The sequence below is a fragment of the Serinus canaria genome, chromosome 2 (genome assembly GCF_022539315.1).
Source record: "Serinus canaria isolate serCan28SL12 chromosome 2, serCan2020, whole genome shotgun sequence".
Taxonomy (NCBI): Eukaryota; Metazoa; Chordata; class Aves; order Passeriformes; family Fringillidae; genus Serinus; species Serinus canaria.
Window position 1 is genome coordinate 110,335,808 of NC_066315.1, and position 23,302 is coordinate 110,359,109.

The following is a 23,302-nucleotide window of genomic DNA, read 5'->3' on the forward strand; positions in this document are numbered from 1 at the left end:
TATCAACTTTATTCAGACACTTCTTTTTATAAAACAGAAATCAACTAACATAAGAGTTACTGTTTTCAAGTCTGAGACCTTTTAATTTGAATATTGAAACAAAATATCTGTGTTCCATTTCTTTTCCATACATGCTTAAATAACTCCATTGATTTAAATAGAATTACTTCTCACTGAATTTGTGTAAATTGGAGAACTTCAATGAATTGCTGCATAACCTTTGGAAGAGAATGAATCCTTCAAAAACATCTAGATATTTATCCTTTCCAGCTGGAGTGAACAATTCTTCCTTTGCTTCTTAGGATGATACTGGCGGTAAACCTTAAAACAGAAAGAGAGGAAGAAGAGGAAAAAAAAAAACCTTGCTGGACCTGGTTCTTCTCATTGTGCAATTCCTCTTCTTTTATCCTTTGCAACTGGGTTTGTGGGTGTGTGCAAGATGGGGAGACAGAGAGGAAGGGGTATTTCACATTTCCCATGATATGTTTTCTTTGGGATTGTGATAGCTGGATTCATTGTGCATAATCTATAAGGCTTTACAGAGCATTTCTTCAGCTTGTCTTCATGGGAGGAAAAACTGCAGGTTTTATTTTTTTTTCTTTTTTTTCTACAGACGACTTTTCCAGTGTCTAGTGTGAACATACAGAACTGGAGAAGCACAGAAATATGCCATTGCTTTCAGGCTTGTCCAGGTCCAGATGTGCATCCCAAGATGTGCTAGCTTAGGGGAAATATAAAGCAAACTGAAAGGAACAGGATTTTACTGAAACAAACAGGATTCTACAAAAAGAAACAGACCAATAAAATCTGTGCAGAGAACATTTTCTTTCATAGTACCTACAATTATGCAATTGTGCTAATGCACTGTACTTCAAATGTGCCTGTATTTTGCAGCAGACTCTTTCCTAATTTTTTTTCAATTGGACACAGGATAATCTTTTAAGTAATGTGTTTATTTTAGCTTTGTTTTTCCCACTCCCCAAGGTCTGCTAGGATTTCTCTCCTATCTTTTTTATGTGCCAATGACATTGCTTGTTACAAGGTCAGGATCAGGATTCATTGTGGGGGGCAACAGTGCTATAAGGGCTTGACATGAGATCAGAAGTAATACTAAAGTGAATTAAAAAAAAAAAAAAAGAGAGGAGAAAAAAAAATAGCAAGGCTCATGGTGCCGAAAGATCTGGGTTTCCCATCCAGACACCATCTGTGAAGCACTTGGGGACAGTGCCTAATGTCTGAGTCATCATGTTTGGCAGTCCTTTACCCAGTGGTCTGTTTCCCTGGGGGGAATATTCACTGGGGGAGAAAAGAAATGGTAGAAGGACGGAAGATAAACTGCCCTTTAGCCCTATGATTTATATTTGGTCAGAGTACCCCTGTTCTATTTTCTTTTACTTGGAATGTATCTTGGACATGTTTTTTCAATATGAGACAATCAGCTGGGCTCTCAGAGGAATGTCCCTGGAGACTCAAAACAGCCTCCCAGTAGGGTAATATGTTCAGCAGAATTCTAAGATGTATTCTCCAACATCTGCAGTCTATTTGTGCCTCCAGAATATTTCCCATCAGCATTTGGGGAATCAAAAGGCACTTTGAGAGATGGTCACCAATTCTCTACACTGCATGATAACTTGTAAAATGTTTACTTCTTTAAACTTCTACTGAGCTGGTGGTTGTTTGTTTCTTTTTTTTATTTTTTCTTTTTTTTTTTTTTTTTTAGGAAACTAACAACAGAAGGACATGAAAATACACTTTAAATTTATAAATTATTTTTTCATACGAATGGGTTCTGGATGTAGTAGTAACTTCAAGGCTTAAGAAGTTATCATGAACAACACAGCCAATGTCTCTTCTGGGTGTGTGACAGAAAAAAGAACTTGTTCAGCTTCATATTAGAAGTAAGTAGACAATCAAACTGAAAGTATTACATGCTGCATCTAATATGCCATGTCCTCGTTTTGATTATTTCATTTGGTTTTAGTAACCCAATTCCAAAAAAAAAAAAAAAAAAGGCAGATGCAGAAGTAGAAACAAACTCCAGGCAGGTAGCGAAAATAGCAGAGGACTACATAGAACATGTTTCTTGTAGGGAGAAATTGAAAATATTGAGATTATTTATGCAGGAAAGTAAATAGAACAAGAGAATATACAGCACGTGTCACACAAGGAATAATAGATAGTATGCAGAAAGCCAATTTAAATCTCCTTTTCAATCTTCTCAGTGATATGGGAATTAGGAATGTTCAGAAAGAAAAGGAAATATTAATAGATACAATGTGCAATCAATCTGTGGGCTTCGATTTTTCAGGGTATCATTTGTACAAACAGCAGAAAGACTGAGAAAAATATTGTACAAATATTAAATGAAAACGTCGTGTAGGCAAGATAAAACCAAATCTATCTAGCTTTATTCAGGAGGGCACATAAAGGTAGAAGAAAGACAAGCATATTACCACAATGACAGGAGCACAAGGGAGTGAGTGTTCTTATGGCAGGGGGTCTCTCAGTCACCTGTCAGTATTCATGGGAAGCTGTCTTTATCCATGTCACTGATTGCTGTTTGAATTCAGTGACTGGGAGCACTGAATAATTACGAAATTGATTAACTTCTTTCCAGTTGTTCCTCATGAGCTGTAAGATTTCACATGGGTGAGAGGAGGCATTTGTCCATGAAAGGGCAACTGTGAGGAATTGCAGGCAGCTCTTCCCTAGCATTGCTCTTATTGGCTGTGTGTGCAAACTATCAAACTCAGTGGACCAGAAATCGATATATTATGGCAATCTCCTATCACAAGGCAAATGGAGCAAGCTGTGGCACTGCACACGAAGCACATGAACCCACACCAAACAATAAAACATCTAAGGTTTGCTTTCATTCATCTTTTTTTTTTTCCCCTAAGATCCTTTCTCTGTTTCTGTTCTGTGAAAGCCAAATAAAAGCAACAAATAACCGAAAAATCCCTAAACAAACAGTTGGGACTTTGACTTGCGAAACTGTATTTGCATGTTTGTTCTGAAGAGGTTCCCATAGCCCAGCTCTGACTTTTATCTATCCCCACAGGATGTACTCCTACACTTTTTCTTCCAGGGTCCCATGCTTCCTGTGGGTGTTCTCACAGCTGCCAATTCAGACAGCTCGAGTCTGGAATAGACTTTTCACGATCCTGAAGATGCTGTTCTCTCACTGAGTCAAGTGATTCCACACAAAAATATGGCAGATGTTTAGCATCAGGAATCAAAACAGCATTTTCGCACCACACAGCACATTCTTCTCTTCCAGATACCTTTCATTTCCTCTCTACAGGATATGGAGCAATTTTCCTCTTTTGCTGCTGTTCATGTGAACTCAGGAATCTGTGAATTATACCAGGACATTTGAATTCCCATGTAATCTTTTCTGAGAGGTAAAGGGGCTTGGTTCACTGATGTCTCATGCTTCCTTTTTTCCCTCCTAGAAGATAAATACAGAGGTAATAACACTGGATTGCTTCTTGTCCTTGATTTTTCAACAAGACCTCCTGAATGTAATGTGTGTGTACTTCAGAATAAGAGTAACCATGGGCCAGAATTACCTAAATTGGGAATTAATTGTTTCTGCAGAGGGCTCTGCAAGTTTTGGAGCTAAAGAGAGCCAGATTCACTGATGCTGGTGATGAGTATTCCTAATGACATTCAGGGGGATATTCCAACTGAGATTTCAGCCACCTCTGGCCTTGGATTAGCCTGTGGTATTTTCTTACAGTGATCTAACTTCTTTTTATGAGGTCTCACTGAGCTGTGCATGTGGCCCTCTTCACCAGACTTTTCCCTGGCCCAGAGAAAGGCATGTGAACGTTGTGCTGAGCCCAGCTCACACCAGTCCCCACCTTGTCTCTGGAGTTCCTCAGTACTGTTCAGTGCAAGGTTGCTGTGATACTGTATTGCCCACTGGAAAATGTCTTAAGTATATGTATGTAGTTCAGGGTGAAACAACTTGGAAAAAGCTGTGCCATTCCAAGCAGCAAAGAGGAATTAATTAATTTGCAGTCTGATTCTCTGTCACAGAGACCCTGGGCTTTCCACACATTCTGAGTTTAGCACTGTGACACACTGTGTTAAAGCTTAGGACATAAAAAAATGAACACATTGCCTAACAGAAGATAAAAGAACTGCATGGCTGTCACATAAATTATCTAAGCAAGTAATTAAATTACTTCCTTTGACCCCCATTCACTAAATTACTTCATCAAGAAATTGCAAGCTCTTTCTCTTCTCCTGATGAGTCTGAGACCAAAATAAATAGGAGACACATTACAAAGCCTTCACTACATGAAATGCTGTTACTAATCCTAATTTTTAAGAAGAATTCACACTACGCTGCCTGTGTTAGACAAATCTTTAAAGGAATCTTAAAAAGAAACTGTTTGGAAGGTGCAGAATTCATGCAGAATTATTCTTTCTATTTTTTAGTGTAGTTTGTGATTAGGATTATCAGAAAGTTTTTAAACTCAGCTTTTTTAACAATGTAACATTCTCCCAGAAAAAAAAGCCTGCTCTCTCTGCAAATTTTCAATTTTGCTTTAGAAGACTTAATGTCTTTTGTAGACTATAGGATTTTAAAAGCTTTTCAGAAATATTTGGTCTTTTGCCCATTTTTGAAAAGGAGGGGATGGGACATTTTCAGACAGCTATGCAAAACAAGCCCCGTTTACACCAAACCCTTAACATAAACATATCATGCATAAGCTTAGCAGCTGTATTGAAGTCAGCAGAGAGAGTGGAAAGGCTTTTGAACTCGTATTTCCACACTGGACAGATCTGCAGTGTTAGTACTGGTGGCGGATGAGGGATAGACAAGACCAAGCATACTTCTGAGGTTTGTAACTGTGTCTTGTATGGCTTCCCCTCCGACATCTGGAGCTGGGGGAGAGGTGCTACACAAACCTGTATGACAGATTTCCTACCCAAGGCTTCCCGTATGTGATGGGCAGCCTAAACAGGCTTTGCTGGTTTAGTGGTGGACTTGGCAGTGCTGGGATAATGGTTGGACTCAATGATCTTAAAGGTCATTTCAAATCTAAATGGTTCTGTGATTTTATGAGTCTATTCTTTGACCATGCAGAGAAGAATGACTACAGTTTTTATCAATCACGCTAAAAAAAGGGCAGCAATGTTGCAGGAAGAAAATGTTCAGTGCTTGGCCTGACTCTTGCAGAGATCCCTGCATATTTTACCAGACACTTGCTGTGTTCTTTCAGGCTTCTCAGGAATGTCTCTAGCAGCAATACCATAGCAGTGTGTCATCCAGTGTGAGCATCCTGGAGGAAAATGCAGGTCCTGGTCTGTACAACTTCCTCCCCATAGACGACTGTTTCTTTACTTTTTCTGCTCAAGGGTAAAAGAAGGATTGGGGGTCAGTATTACACTTCATTCTATAAATTTTTATTAGTCTGCAAGATTTCTAAGAAAGTTTTCACACTTTTGAAAATCCAATACATTGGAGAGAGATAATAGTTGTACTCTGGTTTACTCTGTTCACACACTGTGCTTTCGTATTTCAGAATCTTACGTGAGTCTAGAGGCAATGAGAGGAAAGGACCTTTCTCAGAGTCAGAGATGGCAGATGACCTCGTGCTGTGGAGACAGGATGCAATGCACACAGCTTCTGGGGTACCCACGGGGCACCATGAGGAACTTGGCAGATTTGTGACACTTCTGTTTTGATTTGCAATATAGAAGGTCTGTATTCCTGGGGTTTCCTGGCAAAATAAGCATTTTAAAGCACATATTAATGTGGACATGTTCTGGACTCAGTAAAAATTAGGTGTGCGTGTTTCAAATCAGTTTTTCTTTCAGTACCGACTTCCCAGGATGAGAAGATGTATAACTGCATTCTTAAATTTTCACTATTCTCTACAAGATGATTCCTCAACAGTCAGGAGGCAGCAGAGTTTTCTCTTACTGAAGGTGTAGCCACCTAAGTTGATGAATTGAATGTCCTTCATGAAACTCATCCATTTTAATACATAGGTTGAGAAAAATGATTTGCAATCCATTCTACATTGGGAATTAGGCTAAAAGCAACTTCAGTCTTCTTTCTGATGTAAGTACAGCAGTTGGATCTTTCCTTTGCTTCTCTAAAGAAAGTCTGTAACTTGGTTACAAATTGGCACTTTAGCTAGTCTTCATGATTCTTGCAAGTGGACATAAGGATGACAATGGATCTTTATCTGGCCTAGACCACGTAGCAGTTACAATAATGTCTCGTTCTAGTAGATAGTGATAATACAAATAGGTCCTTAGTAATAAACTGGTTATTTGCTGAACAGAAGTGCTATACTGGCTGCTAATTACAGCCCTATGTTAGATATATTGCCAAGTACATATTCTCAGCATTAGCCCAGAAGGCACTGGTTTCCAAAAGATAAAAGCTCTTCCAGTAAATTCAGTTGTGAGACTGGTGCCTGAGACTAATGGCACCAGACAGAAGCTTAAAAAAGCTGTGGTACCTCCTCCTTAATCATTTGGATATCTTTTTCCTCAGATAAATTAGGGGTTATTGACTAACATGCTTGGGAACACAAACTCTGTGAACTACTCCTTGAGTTGGAGTTGATCTATGCAGGGATCAGTCACGAACCAGCAAGGCAACGGCATCATACATTTTACAAGATGGGAAAAAAGTAAATATTACTAAATAGCTATGATGCCATGGAAAGGGCAAAAGGTTATGAAAATTATTGGCTTGAGGAAAGAGTCATGTATACAGAGGGATGGAAACACTTGCCTAATAAGTGTGTGGCATTCCATGGCTGTGATATCAGAATTCCCAATACCAGGCGACTTCCCTTTTCTGAAATCTTCAGCAAATGCCTAAATTTCCCACAGATAAAGAAGAAAATTGAATGGGAAAGATAACCCTCTGTAAGCAGGAAAAGTTTTTGTACTAGAGAACAGCACCACTATTCAGTTGTGTGGACACAGCCTCCTCTGTGAAGTTTAATATCTTTAAGGATCCCAAAAAAGACCCCTGTTTTTTCTTCAGATATATTTTTCTCTGTTATTTGGGCTGGACCAATTAAAAATGCCTATGGTGCTTTAACATAAAGGAATGAAACATCAATGACTAATTTCTGTCCTGTTTACTGCCATCTGTGAGTTTTATTGTGTATTTCTAATCACCAAATTCCTTAATACTCTCTCTTTTAAGGAAAAGATATTGTAGCTTTATTTTATAGATATGCTCTGGCTGAGTATGTATCTGCTAGGATTACTTGGGAGACCCATTTCATACATCAGTATACTGTAAAATATGCTGCTGTCTCCATCTGGCTGCTCTGAATCTTGGTGTGCAACCCTAAAAAGAGACCTTGGACATAGCAGTTCCCTCTGTGTCTCTTGCCTCTTCTAGAAGCCTTGTGGAGAACTGCCCTATTTACTAGGTAGAAACAAGGGATTTTGCAGGTTGTGGGGGTTTTTTTTGGTCAAAGTATGTTTGTTTGAATAATTTGTCTTGGATAGTATTGTTGCATGGTGACAGAACTACAGAAAGTGCTTTACCTGGTGTAAGCCTCTCATATAATGTGGAAAGATTGTAGGTAGAAGGGCCTCAAAGAGGTAACCTTTGATGTCCTAACTACCAAAGTAAATTCAAGCCTGTGTCCATTTAAGCTTGCACTGAGAGAAGCATCTAAAAATATTAAAAGTGTTTTTTAATTCAGTGCATTGATGTGGATGGGAAATTATGCTGTTAGTGTGGATGGACATGCTGTGGTTCTGTTTCCCATCTAAGAACAAGAGGTTTCACCTTATGGTCGCTTATCCTGTTTACTTAATGCCACTTCTCAATATTCCACTCACTTATTTTGGAATTCTTCAGGCACTGACTGTTCCTCTGAAATGCCAGAGAGCCTTGACAAAAGAAAAACCCACAAATGAGCAGTCATTTAAAAAAGCTTTCTATCTGAGAAACACTGGTCCTGCCATTTCAGCCACCTGCTGCCTGGTGTGGCACTGAGAACAACTTCCTCCCCCTCAGCCCCTGTGTGTTCCTGGTTCAGGCAGCTGCAGTGAGAATTCTTCTGCAGGCAGTCCAGCAGTGCAGGCTGCCAAGGTTCATCTCCTGTGTGCTAACCTACAGGGCCTCTGCGTGTGAGAAACATGAAAGTATGACCCCTCTCCAATGGATGATCTAAGGAAAAATACATAAAGGAAAATACAGCAGAGTCTGCTCATCTGTAGTTATAAATAACTTCTGCTGTTTGGTCAGCTGGAATCACACAAACATGCTATTGTTAGGGGCTGCAAGTATATGGATACAGATTTTGAAATAGGAATAATGCAGAAAATGAAGGGAGTAATTAACCAGGCAAATGCCTTGTGTCTGTCTTATTCTGGCCATCCTACAGACAGGCACGTGAAGACCTGCAGTGCTATCGATAACTTGGCCCTCAGCCTTCACCACATGCCCAGCTCTGCCAGTGTGGAGACCTGCTTTGATTGACTGACTTCCTAGAGAAGAGCATCAAGCCAGGACTTCTGCAAAAGACAGGCACAGTTCTTCCCCTCCCTTTAGGGGTAGGAGCTGGATTAGAGTGGGGAAGAATGGGAACAGCAGAAATCATCCTCGCAGGAGAAGGAGGGAACTGACAGAGCCTTGTATCTCAGGTCAGCTTTTCTCTATGTTTCCCCCACCCTTCTTGTGAACAATAAGTCCATTTGCTATCTTCTTTTCCTTCCTCCCCCTTCTCTCCCTGCAATACTTGGCCTGGGAACAGGGTGAAGGGGGCTTTTTGTAGTAGAACCCACAGCAAGCAAGAGGGTGGAGGCCCTTTGTAGCCTTGGCCAGGGAAGGGCTTGGAGGAAGCCACTTACAGCCACCAGCTTTCCAGTTGGGAAGGAGTGGAGTGAGGAGTGTCTCTGGCACACAGAAAAATAGAAGAGCAGTTAAATAAGCACTGGAAAGCCACAGGACTGTTTTAGGGCTGTGTAATTGGCCAAGCTGGAATCTTTGTCAGGGAATTGCTAGATTGAGTGCTGGGCGAGCCTTAGGTGCGGGCTCTGCAACAGCTGCTTATCAGATTGGGGTCAATTTTTGCTCTGAGAAGATGTCTTCTAATGCAAGAATTTAAAATGTTACAATAGTATGTTCAAGGATTCTCAGATCTGCTGCAGTGTGGTGCCACATACTTGAATAAAAGAGTGAGCCTGTACCTCACCTTGTTGATGCAGCCTTTTATGCCTAAAAGCAAAGAAGACACTCCTCATTGCTTCCTAAGAACTGAGAGAGACAAAGCTGGATGCTCTGGGAAGATTAACAAGAACCTGAGGAGACACAAAGGCTGCCTTTTCAGAAAGGAGCAAGATAGAGAGAATAAGCAGATTTGGCCCCAGGCAATTTATATTTGTTCCTCTTCCCTTCTGCCTTGTGCAAATATTACTCCTCTCTCTTAATTTTGGAGTTTCTGCCCTTGCCTTGCAGACCTGCGGAGTGGGAAGTCAAGCAGGCAGCCCAAAGGCACCACAGCCAGAAGAGAAACAGGAGGAGGATGTGGAAATAATTGGAAATCCCTGGGTTCCAGAAAGTCAGTGGAGAACATGCCAGCACCCTTAAGCTAAGGAGGGCCCTGGGAGAGGGTGCAGTTTGCATGTTTGGAAGGAGAGAGGGAAGTGCGTGTTAATAAGGCAGAGTGAAGGTCTGTGAACTGCAGGAGAGGCATTGGAGGTGGGAACCACACCCTGCCTCGAATTCCGTCATCCAATCTGGCTGCAGCAGGAGCCCACACAGAAAAGCTCTTTCAATCCCCTCCCTGTCAGCCGTCTCCACGCTGCTTTTGGGCTCTGCAAATGGCTAATGTGAAGCATGGGTGGTGTGTGTGTGTGTGTGCTGTGTTTTGTGTCAGCTTATAAAGCTTTGAAGTTGAAAACTTGTTTTTAAAATAAATTTCCTTGTGTTGTGAAGAACAAAGCAGCAAATTTGCTACCTGAAACAGCCCCCATATCAGTTAAATTATCAAATGCAAATGACTTATATGAGTAATTCAGGAAAAAACCCAAAACTACTTCCTAAGAAACAGGCTATACCTTTAAATGATTTATATTCTTCTCACTCAGGAACAGTGTGCAAACAATATGGATGCTCCCAGCTCTGCCATGGTTTTTATCACACTCTGACATTGTGGTAGGCTGAGCTGAAGAGTTTTAACTTGTTCTGCAGGACACTTGGCTGGAGCAAAGAAGCTCCTCCACACCCCAAGATTAAACAGGTTATTTCATGTGTCAATTCAGCTGGTGCAGAGGAAGTGAAAATCACCCTCAAATGCCCCTTTTTGGAAAGTCCTCTGGAAGACGGGGAACTTCCCAACTTTAGAGTACTGCCAGAACATCCTATTTCTTCAGACTCTTCCAGAATAAATGCTTTGTAAGACTGTGTGCATTTCCTTGGGACATTCATCTGGGAAAAATTAGGATAATTTCTTTAATCAGGCATTGTGGCTGGGGCAGGGAGAATCGGGGAGCCGCATGACCTCTCTCTCATATGCTTGTCCTTTGTGGCTGTGTAGGACTGGGGGGAATCCATCCTCTACTAATGTGCCACTGCAGGCTTAGCCCAGTGAACCATTCTGTTTGCCCTCAGGCTCCTCCAACTTGAAATCAAGCAACAGAGCCACTTTCCTGCGTGGAAGCTGCTCAGCAGGAGAAACAGGGAAGAGGTAGCAGCTGCTCAGAGTTCTCCCCTTTTGCATCCCAGCTACTTGCTGGCCATGAGGTGCAGGGAGGGGGAAAGGGTGATGGGAGGCAGCTGGGGAATGTGATGCCCTCTGTATCCTTCCTGTAGTGACAAGCCTTATTCAAAGACTTCAGTTTGAAAAGCTCAGAGTGCAGCTCCAGGAGAATGCTTTCAATTCATAATCAAATATGGGGCAATAACAGATGGATAAAACAAACAAATGTGGGGGAGGATGAGGTACATTCTCAAACACTCTGGAGTGTGTTCTGGGAAGAAGACACCCACTTTCTACATGTTTTTTCTCATTCAGGGTAATCTATGGGTGAGTGAACTTTGGTACCTTCTTCACTGTGCTCAGAAAAATTGCTGGAAGATGCACCTTTTTCTCTTTTTCTTTTCCTTTTTTTTTTTTTTTTTTTTTTTTTAGTGTGGAAACAGTTCTCATGTCCTTGCAGGCTTTGAAGCTCTTCCTAACCCTGCCGTATTACTCCTCTCCTTCTTACATGAGGAAACTGAGCAAGTAGCTCATCTTTCTGATCATCACTAATCCTCCCCTGTCACTCTGCCAGCAGATGCAGCCTGTTGAGTGGAGCCCTGGCACAGCAACTCCTGAGTGCATTAGTGCTCCATGGGCCTCCTTGCGTTACACTCCTTGTGATCCCTGCTCTGCAAGCTCTGCAAGAGGCTCTTCTGTCCAGTGGTGCACTGGGTTCCCACTGCATGTGCAGCCAACTCCATTGTTCTGTTGGTGATGATAACACATAGGTTTTTACAGCAAAGAGAGCCACCATGCAAGCTGGGGGGCTTCTCAAGGCACAGCAGGTCGGTCACCAGAAAAACAGCAGAATGCCAAAGGAGTCTATAATGATTTATCATCTCAATGTGCTTGAGCTCCTATGGCTCAGGACTGCATATAAGATTTAAAACCTGCAGCAGACGTGAGGACATTGGTAGTAAATGAAGGTCCTGACAAAAGTGTGTAAGGTGAACTTTCTCAGTTCAATCCTGCTAATCAGTATGGAGTTACTAGGCAGACAGGGAAGATCTCTGCAGCTGGCAGGCCTGCGCAATAGGAGCTAGAAGTGAAGCATGTCAGCATCTTGGAAATCAAGTTTTTAACTTCATGGGTTAATGGCACATAAATTATAAAAGCAGAATTTCCCTCCTATTGTCTGTGCAGCAAGAGATCTCTCACCTTTAATTTGTTTTCAAAGGTGATTCGTTTCTGCCACCTGTCAGCCAGCCACAGATGCAATATCATGCCTGTAGGGAGGTAAAGGACAGAACCAAGTGTAGTCAGTTTGAGGAAAGGGTAATATGCATTTCAAATCAGCAGCAGTAGTTTAATTCTAGAAACAATGACAAAATGCTTTTTATTTTTGATCCTGAGTTCAGTTTTGGAGCCTTGTTTTGAAAACAGAACATTCTCTTGGCATGCCTCTACTGATTTCTTAAATGTGCCAGTGGAGGAAACATCATGCTCCTGTCTTCAGCTTCTTTGTAATAAGATCCAGTTAAACAACTAAAGAAATTAAAAATTCATTAGAGTATTTCAATGGTGTAGTCAATGAGACCTGTTGTTTATCAAGGCATTTCCAGCCAAATAAACTGTCTTTTTTTTTATTTTAAATCATATAGTGGAAGACATTTGTTCAGAGTGCTTTGTATAAAATTGATTTTGTATTTATATGGAAACCATTTTACACTTCTTTAATGAAGCAGTAGGTAAAGTTAGGTAATAGGGCAGATCCATGAGAACATCTCAGCTTCAACTGCCAAATTCCCCTTTAGGTCAAACAGCACAGGTGAATTACATCACACTACTGGGGCGGTACTCAGCAATAAAAGAAGTTAATTGCAAATGCTTCATTAATTGTCTTCCTCCTGAAGCATTTTCAGGGTACCTAAAGGTTTGCAAGTGAAAATACAGTGAGCCAAATTCCGCTCTGATTTCCTAATGGTGTCTCAGAAAGAAGATCTTGGGTTATCCATATGAATTATCAGCCCCCAAATGATTGTGATACTTCTGACATTACTAGATACCAGAAACATAGGAGCCTTTGGGCAAATTGAAATTGTATTGTCGAGGCAAATCTGCCACCAGAAAATATCTTGTCCAGTCTCATTTTGAGAATGTTAAATTGTGTTATAGATAGGTTTCTGGAGCAGCATCAGGTTAACTGATCTTTAATTTCTGTTCAGCTGCATCGAATGTGACCAAATCAAGAGCCACAATAGCTGATGCAGTTTCTTATCACCCAGAAACTAGCACAAGTTCTTCAAAAGCTGTTATCATGGAAATAGCTCTGTTCAATGTGATTTCAGTTCTGCCTCTCTGTGTGGTTACTGAGAATGCTAGCTGGAGATCTGACGTTAACCACAATGTCCCAGTACAATAAAAGTTGAGCCAATGCATTAGATCTGCATGACCTTTCACAGGAATCTAGATTGAAGGTGACAGCAAACTTGACAATTGAGTTAAGACTCATGTTGGTGAGGAAAAATTGTATGAGGTTTGCTGCAGTTCCCATCAATCTAAGCACAGTGGGGTCTGCTATTTTTGTTCAAAGGATTGTGTTATTCTTTTAAAATTATTTGAAAGGGTAATGGACATTTATGCTTGGAAGACTAGGGAGCTATTTGAATTTATGAGATTTCAGTATTTTAAGCTTTAAATTAGTATTTAAAATGTATGCTTATCTTATGATATAAAATCCGTGGTTAAGCTTAGAACATAATGTTTCTCCAGATGTTTACATACATGAGCCAAACTGAGAAAAAGATTGTCAAATAATTTAATATCCATCTCTGGAGAAAAACTTTCTTGAAATCTCTTCTGAACTGTGAATCATTAAAAAGAGTAATCTTAAGTGCACAGTATTTTTCAATGGAAGTCTGAAAAGACTTCGTAGTCCTACAAGGACATATTTTATATACACACATTAAATATGTACTCTTAAGCCTCCAAATAAAGATATATGAAGAGTACTACTTTCAATACTGTGATTTATCACGAACAGAACATACTCAGTTCTATGCATTTTTCTCTTGCATTCAGAAATTTATTCTTGTCAGAAGTACAGAACCTTCCAAAGCTTCCTTTTCTTGTAAAGATGTGCCTGATCTTATCTTCTATAAAAAGCTCTATTTTGGCTAAGGCTCTATTTACATAGGAATGCAAGCATAATTAAATGCTGACAGCAAGAGGTCTGTTTGGGTGAAATCTGAATGAATATCTTATAGCGATGTGGTTAACAAACCTTATAAAAATAAAAAGGAGAAGCTGCACCCTCACACACTGGGCAGTGTTAGTAGAGGGTGTCCTGGAGTGGAGGTATGTAAACAAGAAGGTGCCAGTGTTAGGTTTGTGGTGTTGACAGCAGCATAAACAGCATAAAGAAGCCTTCTAAACAAAATCTTCAGCTGATCAGTGGAGCCGACCCACCACAGGCCTGCAGAGCTGCTGAGGAGGCGAGGTGCACGGCCAGAGGTGCCTGTGTGCTTGCACCAGCAGGGAGGAGTGTGTGAGGCACTGCTCGGCCATGGGGCTGTGAACAGTGTGACCCCGAGAGGCAGAGCGGACAGGGAAGCTCTAGAGAGCCAGCACATCACAGGGCTTTAGCAGCACCAGGTCTCCTGCTGCCCCAAATTCCAGAAAAGGAAGAAGAAGCCCCACTAAAAGTTAATTTATCAAACCACTAGGCTTTCTCTGTCAGGAAAAAACAGAGTGAGTAAATTCCTGACCCCCTCAAATCCATAAGGATGTTACAGCTGATTTCAGAGAGCAGTAAAACACTAACCTATCCCTTTTGCTACGTCTTTCTTGCCCAAGCTGCCTGTGTGGTTTTTAAGGGCACAGAAAGGGATCAATACTCTGTCCATCTTTCTCCTTTTCTAAATTCTCCCCTTGTCTGCCTGTTCTGTTGGAGTCAAAACTCAGTGTGTGCTGGAATCACCCACAGATGCTGAAAAGCACTGTGGCATGAAGGAAATACTGATTTGCAGAGTGTTGTGGATCTTCCTCAGAATGGAGAGTGAGCCCAGGTACCTTCTTTTCTATGTCACAGGCCATGAAAAGTAGCACTGAGATATGAACTGCCCTGAACAGATGCAGCTGGTGTGTTTGACTGTGATAAGTGGTGGGAAAGCATGCCATATCTTCCCTTAGGAATGTGTTTATTGGTTGAAATGTTGCATCTGATACCATTTTTTACTGGTAAGTTTAAATAGGGAATACATATATACTTGTAGCAAATACTTAAATAGATGGTTATAGTTGGGTTTGCTTTTGTTAATGCAGTTATTCACTGTTGCCAATGTTTTAAAATGTGTCTGTATAAACTTGGGCATTTAGATCCATATTTCAGTTTATAAAGAAGTGGTCTCATTTTCCAAAGCATTGAGAGACTACGAGACTTCTTGAAAAATAATTGTATGAGCATCAAGTGAAGTGATTGTGTGTAGATAGATGTGATCACAGTTGTTCATGTAAAAATCAGATCCATTCCAGATTCCATTCTAGAAGATGCATAGGTGCCTTAATTCAGTGCTAATATCTTGTGTCTCAGCAGCTTGTTAGTAAGTGCCATCTGGTTTAAAATCAGAAGAAGAAACTGTTTTTGGAAGATTCCTATGTTATGGTATTTCAAATTTCTTTGTAGCTGCAATTAAACCTACTGAACAGTCAAGTATTTAATAGCATATTTTGTAGCACCACCTTTATTTGGCTTGTAGTGTAGTTGATTAAATTTAGAAGGCTATACAAGCTTGTCCTTTCTTTTTAGTTGACTGATGGAAGTAATTTGTCACTGTTTCCATCACAGGCCACATGATTAAGATCAGAGTCAAGAACACAACTGTGCAGATCGCAACCACTGGGACCATTGCTGTGCACTGAGATAACCAAAAAAGGTAGAGACTGAAAGAAGACAGTGTGACTTGAAATTAATCAAGATGTAACAACTCCCTTCTGTAGGCTGTGGTTGGGAATTCTCAGCTGAGCTGAGTGTGCCAATGGCTGATTCACAACTGCTGGCCTGTTCCTTCTCTGACCTAACGCTGTGCTCTTCTCACAGCTGCTGAGCTGCTGATAAATCCTCTGAAGTCTAAAACCTTGGGTTGCCTGAGGTTAAGGGAGCCCTGACAGTCTGCACCAGCTGAAGATCAGTCTCTGGGTGTCTGAACCCTACAGGGAGTGTTTTTTTTTTCCAGTGAGCAAGATGTTTGAGGGAACTGCAGGGACTGTGATCTGAGAATACTGGGGGGAAGCAACAGCCACGACCCAAATAATAGTTCCTTTGGTAGCAGCTAACACATTTCCTGACTGCAGTGTTGTCCATGTAACTTGAAAAGAATTCTGAATGAGTCTGTGGCAGAATAAACTAGTTAATGAGATCATGGGAGAGGGCTTTTTTTTCCTTGATGACCAAGTGTTGTCTTGTCTGGTGGTAATAAATACACGACAACCACAAGTAATGGAAGAGTTTATAAACTGCCAACAATACTGGATCCCAGGCTTTCTTTTCCGTGGGCCAGTGCAGTGCATGGGCCACACTGTAGTTCAGAGGAAGAACAGACAGGCTGAAAGCAAAACATAGATTTTCCCTTCCAGCCTGGGCTTTTGCAGTGCTTCTGAAAAAAAAAAGGGCTCCCTGTAGAGTATTTATTTCAGTTAATCTTTAGAGATAAGTTATACAATTCAGGAAAAGTATGTGAAGGTAAAGATAGGACGCTTTCCATAAGTATGGCTGGGTTTGGTAGGAAGATCTGCTTCTGATTAACATGCCAAGAAGGTACTGAGGTTGAAAGAAAATTTTACTAGACACTTTTAAAGGAAACTGTTTAGAAAAATGCCATGAACTGACCTCTGAGAAAGATCTCCAGAATCAGTGTTTCCTTCCAGTTCACTCTGAGGTCTCTACCTTTCTTCTCTGTCATGCACTCAATAGCAATAGTAATAATACCAATACTTTCTGTGCTGCAACACTCTCTACTTCAAAGCACTTCACAAACACTGGACTAGATTCAGTCTGGTCTGCTATGGATATAAACTTTCTGTTGAAACCCTGGCTCTTATAGTGAATGGCAAATTTCCCACTGCCGTCAGTGAGGCTGAGATTTCACTCATTCCTTGTCAAAGAATTTGGGCAAAGCAAACCTTCTGAAAGAGGTGAACGTGATAGCTGAAAGGAGATGAAACCTCTCTTCATGTCAGGGAACACATAAATTCTCAAAATGGAGGACAGGCACCTCCAGACTGTTAGGGGAGTGACAAAGGGAAGAAAGCCTAACCAGTTATTAATCTCACAGTGTCTCTTTTCTCTTAAGTCAAGCATTAGGACAGTTCTCTGGTTTTGTTGTGCTCTCAAATTTGTAAGTCTCTGGTATTTATATAGATATGACTATGGATAAACAGCTGCTTGACTTACTAGCTTGGTTATAGCTTACTGCCTTCTTGATAGCCTTAGTTTTCCAGTTTTCCAGTAGTTCTGCTAAGCATTGTCACCTGCAGTTGTTCATAATCAGAACAGTAGGACCTTATGCCCGTTTACACAGAGGCAGACCAGTCAGTAGTCAGATCCTTGCTCACATGCATGCTCAAATGTTTTGCTTTTTAACAGTGAAAACACTGCCAGTGTCTTGAAAAATTTTAGTCCTTTCTCATTGCTCGGTGAAGACAGCCTTCTTTTTGGGCCGAAGAAGATACTGTATGTTTTCAGAAGTGTATTTAGAGGTTGTAAAATGTTAAGTGTTTATTTTGTATGAGTAAACATTGCTTTTATAGTTTTGTGATCCCAAAGAAATTACAAACCATATTCAAGACTGAAGAGGAGACATAGCACAGAATATCAAAACTGAGCAGTGAAGAAGATAATAAAAAATAAAAATGCTTTAAAAACTAGTTGAAACATTGAGTCATGGCAGCCAGCTATATTTGCTCCTTCAGATCAGGGCTCTGAACCTGAAATCCTTATTCAGGGTAGAATTTATATGATGTTGCCATCTGCCTTTGCTTTTGAATGATCCTACTGAGCATTTCTACCCTCCTGGGGTAAATAAACCCCATCTGTCCAACAGTGTCTGTTACCTGAACTGCTCTCATTTCAGCTTCCAGTTGGTACATCCTGAATATGCCTAAGAGCAGTCCTGACATCTTGGCCTTGTTTTTCTTTCTGCTCTTCCATGTGTGTATCTTATTACATGGAAGTATGCTGAGAGGTAGTTTGCCATGTAAAAAATGTGATGAAAATTGAAGGAAGACTTCAGATTTTGGCCACAGTTCCACATTTTTTTTCCTATGTATAAGTCTTTACAGCACAGCCAGAAGAGAATATGGAAACAGCTGAAAAGTAAGTTGCTCTTCTCCTCCTTAGGTCTAAAGTCATAATTTCTCTGCGTATTTTGGAAAAGCTGCTTTCCAAATATGAGCTTCACAGAGTTACTGTGGCCTTGTATTTGCATTCTGTACCTCGTCACTAGGAGCAGCTGAACTAGTTTAAATTCTCAAAAGCAATGAGAAATTCACTAGAGACAATAAATCATAGACATCATGAACTTCTGACTAGTGTGAAGTCATTCAGAAATATATTTCCCACCAGATCTCTGCAGTCTGTGGTATTCCCATCAGGTGATTAATCCTCTGTCAGGGTGCAAAAGGAGACAAGGAAATACAGCAGATAAGGAATACAACACTGATTATGCTTCCAGACTCTTTGGGTGATAGAAACACACTGCAATCTGTTGCAATGCCTTACATTGCCTTTTAAAAATTCTAAATTATGACTGAAGTGATAAAGTACTCTGAAGTATAGGTGTGTGAGTGCATGTAGGAGTCCGAAGTGCAAACAATAAAAATAAAACCACTGCATTATCTTTCCTGACTAGCTGAAAATATATAATTTTTGGGTGGTTTTAAGGTTTTCAGGTTTTATTTTTTCCCTTTGGTCTGGGAATGCAGTCCCTGTAGTGTAAGAGGAACACACAATATTTGAAATTGTCTGTTACAGTGATTACTGTCACTATTGGCCTCTGAGTGTGCTTGCTCTCATAGGAAAACTTGGCAGCATTGGATGTTACCAGATGCTTGAAGTTTGAGTAAAAGTGGAGAGGAGCACAGGTGTATAAACCCAGGAGAATGAACAACTCAGTGAACAGGAATTATGATCAAGTACAAGAAAGAAGAGTGCATTGGTGGTGTTTGAGTGAAAAATGCAATTTTTCTATTGCAGAGCTTGAAGAGATTTTTGACTGAAAACAGGGATTTAAAAGAAAAGAGTGGATGCCCTTAAACACTTTTTCCCTGAAGGACTCTAAATGTTGTGGTGATTGCTATTTGACCTGACTGGCACTGTCTGAATGAGAAGGGGTGGAAATGATGTTTGGAGCTGTCAATAAGGATTCTGATTGAAATACTGCATGCCTCAAAGAAGCAAGGAATGGAAGGCAAGTAGCTTTTGGCTTCAGTCTTGAACGGTTAAAAGGAAAAGAGTGCCATGTAATCAGAACTGAAATTTCATTAAAGGCATAGAACAGATTGTGTGGCTCTCATTTACACCTGCACACATTTGGATTTGGTCCATGAAGCCCAACTAACTGGTGGAGCTGAGCCTGGCTTCTTATGCATGCATGGTCCCTGGCTCTGGCAGCAGTGGCGGGTGAGCTGCTATCAGGAAATGGGGCATGTGTTTCTGTCCTCAGATCTGTGTGCTAAGTGCTAGGCCTGGCCTGACAGATGTTAAAGTGCCTCTGAGTAAGCAGGGAAATTATATACAAAAGTTTCCTATTACGGCTGGAATAAACAATTTCTTAACTTTTGTGTATGCTTGTCTTTCAGAGAGGCACTGTGCTCTCACTCTGTAAGAACACTGATTAATTGCCTCAGTTCCTCTGGATCCCAGCACCTCTGGAACCTGTGGGAAATTCCTTTTCATACTACTACATTGACTTCTCAAAAAAAGTTGAAGTGCTTCATAAGCATAAATTAATTCAGCCAAACAGCATTTCTGTGATGTGGGAAAACCTGTGATGCCTACCTGACACCACTTACTTGACTTGCTTAATATTACAAACTGAATCAGTGATGTAGATAAGAACCAAACTCGGGATCCCTTCTTCTGACCTCATTGCTTCATGCACTGAATGCAAACATGGAAAACTCACAATATTCAACAAGGGGCTGAACTGTGACTAGTGCACCTTTGCATGATAGTGCAAAAGCAATTCCTTTTATGAATTTCTCCTCCCACTTCAAAAACTACCTTTAGTGAGAGGAGAACACTCTAAAAAACTCATTCTTACAAATGTAGCACTGAACCATTTCTGCCCTTAATTTTTTACCCCCATATAACTGTGAGTAGCTTTATTTAACATTCACAATCCAGTTTTTTTAGGTGGCTGAGGTAGCTGACTGGCCTTTAGATTTGGTTCCCTCTGGAGTCAACAGACAGGTGTGTATCTAGGAGGTTTTTCCAAAGCATGATTCAGAGCAGAAGTCAGGTGGTCAGATTTGAGTGAGTGCCTAAAGCCTTGACAAACTCATGTTCCTGATTGCAAAAGGTGGACCTGGGATTCATCTGACAACACAGTATAAAAGAAGTGAAATATGCCTGACAGAGAAAAGACGAAGAGGTGATTATGTCTGTGCTATGTTTGGGCATTTATGCAGGCTCAAAGCAATAGGAATAAATGTACAGTGGAGACATCTATGTTACAGGCAAATGTCTAGCTGATTTGCAGTACTGAGCATAACTCAGAAACTACACATTAGTTTTTGAAGGCTGATTAAAATTCCCAATTTTGCATTAATAATCAGACAACCTGTTGTCATTTGCCCTCTCCCTTACATAAAAACTTCTGCCAGACATTAATTTTCCACTCAGGGAGGCTAAATGCATGTGAACATTATCTTGAATATCTTTTCTTAAGACAAGACAATGACATTTCTCTGTACAAGTTCAAACATGATTCTCCCATGTTGCAAAGGACTGTCAAATTGAATAACAGGTAGAGTGAAAGCACTTCTTTCCCAAACTATTCAAATGAGCATCACCTTAAATAAACAGAACCTGGCTAAGGGTTACATGAAAGATTTGTCATAGCAAGAAGTAATATTTGAATGATAATATCTCTTAATTTATTCATTATTTAAAGTTACTCTTTTAAATAGACCTAGAGCAGTCTTTCCCAGGTAACCCCTGAGATAAAGTTATCAGTCTCTGTCTCTCATCTTCACTGCATCCTGCTGTAAATAATGCCTTTGCACACGGTATCTCCTACCAGCGGTGACTGCAGTAACTCTTTGGCTCCCAGCAGAAGTAGCTGGGGGTGTGGTTAAGCCAGGATGCAGCGAACATGATTCATACGAAAAACCTCAGACCTTGGACTGGTTGTAAGGGATTCCCACGTTTATTATGTGGGAAAGTGTTGAACATATTGTATAAATTATACAATGGAGCTGAAAGATTGGGATTTCCCTGTGTTAGTCAATTGGTTATTACTACACTAGATTTAGACCGTCATTAAAGAAGAAAATAAGAATCTTTCTTATTATAGACAGCCAGACAATATTCAGGATCCTTTTTAATTAAGAGAATCCCAGAGAAATTAGAAAGTGATGCAGAAATTGGAGCAACAACTGATTTGCTTTTGCAAATAACCACAACCTTTACAATGAAATGGCTTGATACTTTTTTTTTCCTTCTTTTTTTTCTTGAAAGCAGAGTCTCTCTAGCAATTCAGTTATATTGACAGAAGACACGACCTTTCTGTGGTATTCAGGGCATTTACACTGTCTGACTGATTCTTCTTTAGTCATCTGTTATAGTGAAGTTTGGAGGAACCCAGGTTCCTCATACTGCCAGTGTAGAGGAGGCAGGCATGATTCAGAGAAGCCAGGCTAAATGCCTAAAAGAATTTGAAGGAGATGGTGTGAATACCACCTGTGCTTCTACTCTGAACCTCATTTTTCAGTAATTCATAGTTTTACTGAAAAATTTCTCTTGGAGCTCAACCTTTGCACACATGAAGTCAGGGACTTGTAACAGCCACCAATTTGTAACAGCTGAGAATCTGGCCCGGGATCTGTAATTTTGTTTTTAATAGCTATTTGGAAGAGATTATTTTACAACTTGTTCTAATATGTACATTCCCAGTAGACTGCTCAGGTAATTACTTGGGCTGTAGTTCAAATATTCCACAGTTTGAAATATGCTTGTAGAAAAATCTATTTTTCTGTGTACAGAGGTATAGAACAGTCACTTCTTTGGCATGTGACTTCTTTGGCATTCCTTTGCAAACAAATCCGAAGTTGTAGGTGTATGAATGAATGAAGATGCAAGTATTTTCAGTTTTTATTTAAGGATACATTTGGAAATGAGTACCTTTGCACAGCAAAAATTTGTTACCTGGAAACACACAAGGTTACACAAAATAAAGAAAAAAAATTAAGAAATTATAATGAAAAAGAAGTTTGACATTGAAGAAGAGTCTTATATGCCATCTTGCATGCTGCTGACTTTCTCATTGGCTTATATGAAAGGTATTTTCTACCTATAAATTTCTCTTATGTTCACAGGTCAGTAGGGCTTAGTTTAAATTTCTATGCTAAACTTATGTATATATTTACATTATGTATCTCCATAATTAATAAGAAGTTAAAGATCTCTGAGCCACAACAAATTAAAGTGATATTTCAAATAAGGTGTTCAAAGGTGTTTAAGCCTGATAATTTAGTGCTTTAAAGATCCTCCCTGCATAAATGTGAAATTATTCTGAACTGGGCACACTGGATGCATAGGACAGCTTCTTAAGTTAATTTTCCCAGGTTAGAGTCTTGACAAACTGCCTCCGTTTGTATTGTGAAATGTATTTCTCAGCCCTGCTCCTGATTTCCCAGGGAACCCTGCCCTTTATATTAGAAGTGAATAATTAGATCACTGGGTTTAATGTCATTATGCAGCTTGCCAAGGCTGGGTACGCTATCACTTGCTAGAAGGTGTACTCGGTCACCCTAATGATTGTAAGGCAGGACCAAATCTTTACTTTCCCTTGGGAATCAACCTCAGGGTGGCGTCACTCAGTCAATGCATGACTTTTCTTTCAGGGTTTAACAAGCCTCACCAAAGACTAAATGGTGTATTGTAAAACCAGACCTGCAAAGCCTCACACACCTAACAAATGAGTACCACTCCTTTTTGCTCTAAGGAAAAATTAAAACAAAGGAGAGAAAAAAAAAGGGGTCTTGCCTAAAGGGATTTCTCAGTGCTATTAGGAAAAAAAAATCAAGTCAAACAAATAATTTTCTCATACCTAGAGACACTGTGACACTATCTTTTGCATGACACCATAACTGTGCTTTGGTGGTAGTGATTAAATGCTGTTCAGCAGGCTAAGCCCTGTCTGAGAAGTTCTGTTTAAGGAAAAGGACTTTGTGTAGAATGGGTTATTTGGCTTTCTAGCAGTTTCAAAAACCAAAAGCTTAATAACAAGAGGTCGGATAAGATTTTGAGGAAGATTTTTTACTACATGAGAAATAACTTCAAGAGAATTTTAAAATAAAATTTTCTTTAATTCAGGAATCAAAATGCTTCACATTGA

At 40.2% G+C, this 23,302-nt stretch overlaps 1 pseudogene; it reads left to right on the forward strand.

The window, feature by feature from the left end:
- Nucleotides 1-22,476, forward strand: part of LOC115485399 (uncharacterized) — a 133,636-nt pseudogene extending 111,160 nt beyond the window's left edge.
- The last annotated feature ends 826 nt before the right edge of the window (nt 22,477-23,302 follow it).